This window comes from Gadus chalcogrammus, chromosome 4, assembly GCF_026213295.1.
Source record: "Gadus chalcogrammus isolate NIFS_2021 chromosome 4, NIFS_Gcha_1.0, whole genome shotgun sequence".
In the NCBI taxonomy this organism is placed as follows: domain Eukaryota; kingdom Metazoa; phylum Chordata; class Actinopteri; order Gadiformes; family Gadidae; genus Gadus; species Gadus chalcogrammus.
This window is the reverse complement of record NC_079415.1, coordinates 33,237,441-33,245,367: the sequence shown is the minus strand read 5'-3', so window position 1 is coordinate 33,245,367 and position 7,927 is coordinate 33,237,441. Positions and strand designations below refer to the sequence as shown.

At 48.7% G+C, this 7,927-nt stretch overlaps 1 protein-coding gene across 9 annotated transcripts in view; it reads right to left on the bottom strand.

The window, feature by feature from the left end:
- map4k4 (mitogen-activated protein kinase kinase kinase kinase 4) overlaps nucleotides 1-7,927 on the bottom strand; it is a 48,402-nt gene that overhangs the window by 39,753 nt on the left and 722 nt on the right. The gene's annotated exons all lie outside the window — the stretch shown is intronic.

Sequence of the window (7,927 nt, the reverse complement as noted above, 5' to 3'; positions counted from 1 at the left end):
AGAGAGAGAGAGAGAGAGAGAGAGAGAGAGAGAGAGAGAGAGAGAGAGAGAGAGAGAGAGAGAGAGAGAGAGAGAGAGAGAGAGAGAGAGAGAGAGGACTAGGGCAGTGGGATGGGCTGAGGCGGAGGAGGCTGCACACACATGACTGAACAGTGATGGGACTGCCTCCCTGACAGAGAACATGACCTCGGTGGGGGGGCCGGGGAGCATCGGAGGTACCAGCAGAGATAAGACGTCGTCCTTCAGGTCCTCAGTCCACCGGCTCGTTGCGCAATCTCAGACGTTTTTTTTTTTTTTTTTTTTGTATCCGCGGATATGTTGGCGCCCGGGTTGTTTTAGAATTCTTTTGTTCATCTCACAGACTCACTCGTTCACTCATTCGGGTCACCAACGCCCTCCCTCTTTCCGGCGCTCACTCTGTTTATATTCACTCGCCGGTTACGTTTATGAATTCGTTAATAATCTACTCAATCGCCGTTAACGGGCGTGACACAATAGGGGTTCTTTAATCAGGCCGGCCGCTTTCAGACGCAGGTCAATAAGTGCCCTCTGTGGTCAGAGTTGAGATCGGAGGCTACACAAATCGTTATCGGGAGAAAACTGCCGGTATTACAAAACACAACCCTGGCCCTGTAGGCCTGTACCCCAGGGGTTAGGCTGAATAGGTCCCACAACACCAAAATAGACTGAATTCAATAGGTCTGGGGCCCTTACAGCGAGGCCTCCATTATGACCGAGCCCTGTGGGTACCCAGTTTATCAATGCTTTAAAAAGGACAGCAGCGGCCGAGAAACTGGAGACAGACTGAAAGAGAGAGACAGAGACAGAGACAGAGACAGAGAGAGAGAGAGAGAGAGAGAGAGGAACGAGACACAGAGAGAGAGAGAAACGAGAGAGAGAGAGAGAGACAGAGAGACAGAGAGAGAGAGAGAGAGAGAGAGAGAAGGGTTGCCGTAGAGGGAAAGGCAGTGTTGTCAAGGCGACACCGTAGAGAGACAAGCAGTGTGGTCATGGAGACGCCGTAGAGGGTCGGGCAGTGTTGTCATGGAGACGCTCCATCTCTCTGGTGTCTCCAGGACAACACTGCCCGTCTCTCTTGTATCTCCACGACAACACTGCCGGTCTCTTGACGGGCAGTGTTGTCATGGAGATACCAGAGAGTCGGGCAGTGTTGTCATGGAGATACCAGAGAGACAGGCAGTGTTGTCATGGAGACACCAGAGAGATAGACAAGCAGTGTTGGCAGAGAGATCCCACAGAGAGATGGGCAACGTTGTCATCGAGACGCCATAAAGAGACAAGCAGTGTTGTCAAAGAGATGCCGTAGAAAGAGATGGGCAGTGTTGTCATGGAGACGCCATAGAGAGAGACGGGTAGTGTTGTCATGGAGACGCCATAGAGAGAGACAGGGCTCGGAGGGAGTTTTGTCTGTCTGGGCTTTTGTGTATGTTTCCTACATTACTGTAAAAGGAGGCTGACACACACACACACACACACACACACACACACACACACACACACACACACACACACACACACACACACACACACACACACACACACACACACACACACACACACACACACACACACACACACACACACACACACACACACACACACACGGCTTGCCGGGGGCCATAGTGGGTCTTGTGACACTAATTACTGAAGGGAGTTGGCGTGGGACAGATGACATGAAAAGAGCTAGACATTGTCCACAGTGCCATGCTATGCCAGATCAGACACACGCTCAAAAACAGATTGTATTGATACTCTGACTAGATTTGACTAGCCGATATCTGTGCCGTCATCTCCATCGACCGCTGTACAACAGAGACTCAGCGCTTGTGTGCAATGTACCCGTCTTTAAAAAGCTAATATTTTCCCCTAACGTTGAAATGGAGCCCTCCTCCTCCTTCTCTTGCTAATCCTCAGTGGTCTGCTCTTCATCAAAACACAAAACCTTCTGCTCCGACCCCGACCGCCAAATCTCTAAAGATCTACACCACTAAATCTCCCCTTGGGAGCTCCTTCGCCTTGTCTACTTTAATGCTTACAATGCCACTACTCCTACTACCATTATCGTTGCCGCCAACGCCGGCACCATTATTGCTAACCATGTACATGACCAGGACTTTGTTAGCCAAATGAAAACCCTGGGTTATTTAATTATTTCATTACGGCCGTTTATTGGCGACATAAATTTTATTAACCACCAACTGTTGCTAAAAAAGTGGTGCATCCCTTTTATTTTTTTTCTCATTGTCTGTTGTTCTTTCCCCGGTTCAACTGCCCCGGCGCCACAGAGAGCTGGGCGAGGCTCCCTGGAATGGGGAGGTCGTGGTAGGGGTCGGGCTAGGGAGGTGGGGGTCCCCCCCCCCCTTTCCCATGACTCCTTAAAACCCTCTTCCTTTTGCCCTGTTGGTATCTGGGAGTTTTCCTCACACGTATTGGGATAGAGCTGGGGTCGATTTGAGGTTATTGTTTTTTTTGCGTTAAGAGCGTTGAATCGTCGCCAAGTCATCAAATATGATGATTCCCATTTTTATCAGTCTGAATTATTACAATTTGGAAATGTTTGGCGAGTAGTGAGGCAAAGGATCGACCCTCACGGTTCGGGACGCAAGTGATCCGCGGATCGGCTGACGATCCAAAACATATATATAGTTGTGCGTTCACGTGATTGGCACATGTTTAAAGGACAATTCCATTTTTTCTTAATCTGCTGTCCTTCCTTTGGACACAAGCTATTTCTATTTTATTTACCATTCATGTTTAAAAGAAGAAAGAACAATTCCTCAGTTTGCACTTTATATTGTTTTAAAACATTTTAAGATTTAATTTATACCTTGGCAGGACATCTTGAGCTATTTTTTTTCAATATTTACTGTGCTTAAAGGATGCAGGATTATTAACTCTTTATTTTTTCTCATCTTTTTACACAATTGTAGATTTTATTTAAATTCCCATTTGTGTTGTTATCTTTTTTGTTGTTGATGATCCGAAAATGATCTGACCCGCGACTCAAAAACCGTGACCCGATCCAAACTTTGAGTTTTGTGATTCGTTGAAACCCTGGTGGTACGGGGAAAAGGAGGAGAGGGGAGAGCGAACATAAACAAGTGATTTAGCATGAGGGTAAACAAAGATCAAGTTTTCCCAGTTCTCATTCTGAACTCCTCTAATTTAAGTCTTCTTTCTTTTTTTCTTTTTTTTCAACCACCATTTTCAGTGTGCATCCTTAGTTACAATCCCTCCCCAACCCCAAACAAATGGCTGGAACGAACAGATGCGCACAGACACACAGACACACACAGAGTGAGAAAGTCTGTGTCAGCATCTACATTATGGCTAACAACACTGAGACTGTCTCTTACCAGGGTCCCTGTGCATGCATGCCCACCCCAGCAAGCAGCTTCGGGCTTGTTTTGCACCCCAGGCCAGACTACATATGGCCCTTCTGTTCAAGTGATAAGATACTGCCCCAAACATATATCTGTTGAGACACAGCTGATGCTTGTGATAATTTACGAACACACTCCTCGACTTCCCACTAGTATTAACAGCAATAGGCAAGATTAACATTTGGCTGCAAATTGTTTGCAATTCAAGAGCAGGAATTACGAGAATATACTGCGATTCTGTAAATCTATTTGTTGTTGTTACAACTGGGTAATAACGGTTAAGAGTGTTAATCACAGAATTTGGCAATGTCCGCTTCCTTGCTGACGACATTATAATTGTGACTTATAACAGCGAGGGGTTCACCATAACAACCAATGACAGAATAGTTTACAATCTTCTCCTTTGAATCATAACCAAACAGCATTCTTGCTTCCCCAAATGGGATGTGTCTGGAAGTTTAACAGCAGCACGGAGCCTGGGTATAAAAACCTCTGCTAAATGACTAAATGTAAAATGAACAAACCCCCGAGAAGTCAGAGGTGTAGAAATGTGTGTCGCTCCAGCAGAAAGCGTTGTACCAATTACAATGTGCCGCAGAACCACATTACCAATAGTACAGTTGGTTGTGGTTATCCTGGGAAGCAAAACCTTAAGGTTTGCAGATGATCGATGGCTTTTAGCTTGCCGCCACAAAACCCGAAACGATCAACTATTGATACGACAGTTGTTGGGCCCAGGCAAAGATGCAGAAAACCAGAGGAGCTTTCATGTTTTTACGGTTTTCACAATTGTAAAATTTGTGAAAATCCAAGACAACACAACAGACACCCGTGTCTGTTACCAAGTTGACATCCCTCCAGATGTGCGTCACACTTCACTGCCTCAACACCTGTGATTAGACTTCCCCTTCTGCCAGTTATGGGCCAACCGTTGACTTTTTAACCCTAACCCCTAACACGATTCTGTGTAGAGTAGCGGTGTAACAATTCATGTATTCGTACTGAACCGGATCGGTATGGACGTCACGGTTTGGTGCATAGATTTACACGGAGAACACACGGTATAAAATTTAATAAAACTGGCGTACAAATTAATTAATGTAATGCTCAACTAATGTTAGATACGCGATCTTCAGGGACAACTGAGCCGCCTTAAAGGGCGCCGGCAAGTTCGAGCTACACACGCTGTCCGTTGATTGGTCGACAGAATCGCACTTCCGTGATACAGGGGGATAATAAACAAAACACATTATCCGCGAGGTATTTCTGGACAACGGCGAAAGCTTCGTTTTTTTGAAGAGAATGTCGCACAAAAGTTTTCCGTCCTTCTTGGACGTCCTAGTTGATCGTCCATGGTTGATCTTTGCTCATTGTGCCCACTCTTTTTTTTTCCTTGGATTTATTAGCAGGCTACACTGTCAGGCAGCTACGAGGTCACAATGCTAACGTAGCTACCGCGGATATGCCTTCTAAACGCCCCCCCCCCCCACCATAAGGGTACTGTCGGATTGAGTCTGGAGGTGATGTGGGGTACTTATTGTTACTGTTTACATCTTAGATTACACAGTTCAGGCAGTTGCAGCTAGCTCAGGGGAGAGACAGTTGGACACTAGGTGGTACAACCTGAGACAATAAAAAAGAATTGCCTTCTGCATTTTTGTTCTTTCTTTTCTCTTCATTGTACCGAACTCGTACCGAACCGTGATGTCTGAACCGAACCGTGACTTCAGTGTACCGTTACACTCCTAGTGTGGAGCTGTTTGTATGGGTGTACAGCCCAGTATACCTTTAACCAGGTTGAGCCACACAAGACATGATAACTGATTTCCCAGGGGAAGGCGGTTGGTGAAAGAGTAGGAACGGTGGGTTTCTTTTTATCGTTCTCGTCAGTCAGTAAGCTCTGAGATTGGCTGTTCTCTTTGCCATAGGTATACCCAGCAGTACTCCTGGGTAGAGCTTGGGTCTTACGGCCAGCCAGGTGGATAGACCGCGAGTATGGGTATAAAAAGCAGTTCTAAAATGGTCGTAACCTCTCCTTTTTGACTAAGTCATATGAGAGAATGCTTTAATCCAAAGAGAGTGGCCGTGAATTCACTGCCACGTCACCAGGAGGGAGGTAGGGTGAGGTATCTTGCTCAAGGATGACTATAGGTAGACTGGAGTGGTTGGGGTTCGAACACCGAACCTTCGGCTTGAGTGGTCCAACAGCCTAACCGCTTGGTTTATCTGTTCATCCGCTGTGGTTGGCGCATTCATGAAACTACTGAACTGTTTTGATTTTCAAAACGACAGAATGGGAAACATTCGGTAGGGGGACATTCGGTCATCCACAACAGCGTTCATTTATATTTCAGGTACAGCAACGTAATGGTTGTACACATTCCCAATCCGAGTCTGCGATCGGAAAACAGACGCTGAAATCAGTTGACCACTTCGGGCATTGAGGCACTTGGTCAAATTCAAATTTAAAAGTCAACCCCAATCCATGAACACAGGAGGGGAGGGCTGGCTTGGTGCCATTGTCTTAACTAAAAAGGGAGGCCTGCCGACTGTGACCACGGGCCATACAAAAGCAGAGAAAGAAGCAACTCAACTCGGTTGTCAGTTGGAGCTTTGGGGGAGGGGGGGGGGGGGTGGGAGTATTGTGGGGTGGCCCTGATTATTCAGTCAGTCGGTGTTTGAAACCCACCGAGACAAACGCCTCCTTTCTGCCCCGGCCCAACTGACTTCCACACTCAATGGCTAGCTAGCGAGCTAACTTCCGTGAACTGGGGTAGAACCGTGGGCTCTACGGAGGAGGACAAAACCGCGCTTTGTGAGCGCAGCGCGCCGGGCTCTGTCGGGCCACGGACAGCTGCTGTCCCCTCTATCCCCCACCTCACCCCACCAGACCATTCAAAAACACCCCGCTACTACACACAGAGCCAGGACATTCATCCAAAGAGAGCCACAGTTCGCTCAGCTCAACGGGTGAAACCGCAGAGTCACCGAGCTGGACGCTGGGCCACGGGGGGCTAGTAAAGTTAGCGTCGATGCGATTGCACGTCCGTTGGTGGTGGTTGTTGTTGTTGTTGTCATGGTCACAATGGGGGGGGGGGGGGGGGGGGCGGTTTGGGCCGCGCCTAATGGAAGGGTGTCGCAGCATCTCTCCTACGGTCTCAATTGGGCGCCAGCCGCCCCTACGGTCAACCTCTGAACGTAGTGCGACGACAGCGGCGTCCCCGGATAAGAGCGACGGTTAGGGTCGATTGTCTCACCGCCCGAATGGTACTGGGGGGTGGCCAGTCCTAATGTCCGCAGCCTAGGCATCTGTAAGCAGCCCCCCCCCCCAAAAGGGCACTACTCCCTTCCAAGTTTCAGCTGTCCCACATCAACACATCTTCAGTCAAACCAGTGTTGCCCCGGCAGTCACGGCCATTATGGGATGGCCCGATACAATATGGAGATGCATTTCACCCCACTCCGTTCGACCATGGCAAGATGGCCCTGCATATCGAGTGCTAGGGGGGGGGGGGGGGGGGGCCGGGGTGGTGTCAGGGGGCTGGGGGCTGGGGGCGGGGGATTCGAATGCAGGTCACCGGAGCACCGGAGGCAGAATTAGTCAGCTTAGCTAGGCGCTAAACTGTGGGGTTTACAGCTAGCCTTCTGTACACAAGCCTAGCCCAGCCCTGGCCATCACGGGGCCCACAGCTGTATAGATCCTGGTCTAAGGGCAATAGCTATCAGGCAAATGGACCCAGTCAGGAAGAGGTTAAGGGAACCGAGGGATTTGCTAGCTTACCGCTAACACAAGGCAACAGCCGAAGCAGGCGTGGAGGGGCTGTCCCTTCCAGGCGAACGGCATGGGGAGAGGGCGCTTGCAGGGCTCTGTGGCTCCTTGGCAATGTCTTTCAACAGCCGTAATTTTAATTTTCAGCGGAGGAAACATGACACCGAGAAGCAGATGGCTCTCCCGAGAGGAATTCCCATCCACGGAACTGGGAGCTAAAGTCCCCCTGCGTTCCGGGAGCTTGTCGATTTCCATAACATTTGGTTGTATTTAAATTGATAAAAACGACCGTTGTGTAAGCCCGAGGGGACGGTGGGATGTGAGGAGCAGCAGAGGGTTGCCAGATCCTGTGTTTGTCGGCTACCTTTTCAGGCAGTGAGGGGATATGATGTAAGGGAGGTGAGGCCAGCGACTGATATCAGGTTGAATCATTCCTTGGGGAAAAAAAACACCCTGATGACTGACACTTCGTCACCGAGGGGGGGGGGGGGTGAGCCGTTACGCTGTGTGACCAAAGACATCAATTCGCTGGGCGACCACGTCAGTCTACTGCCAATCCCAGTCTACTGTGATTCCAAGTCTACTGTCTCACATCAAATTTTGCTACGACTTAAACGAACATGTGCGTTTTGTGCATTCAAAGGCTAGTAAATATTCATGCCAGACACGGGTAAAGCATCGAAAGAAACGAAGAAAGAAAACACATCAATTGTTGAGAGGAGCACGGGAAAAGCCATACACTGCGAATCCAACC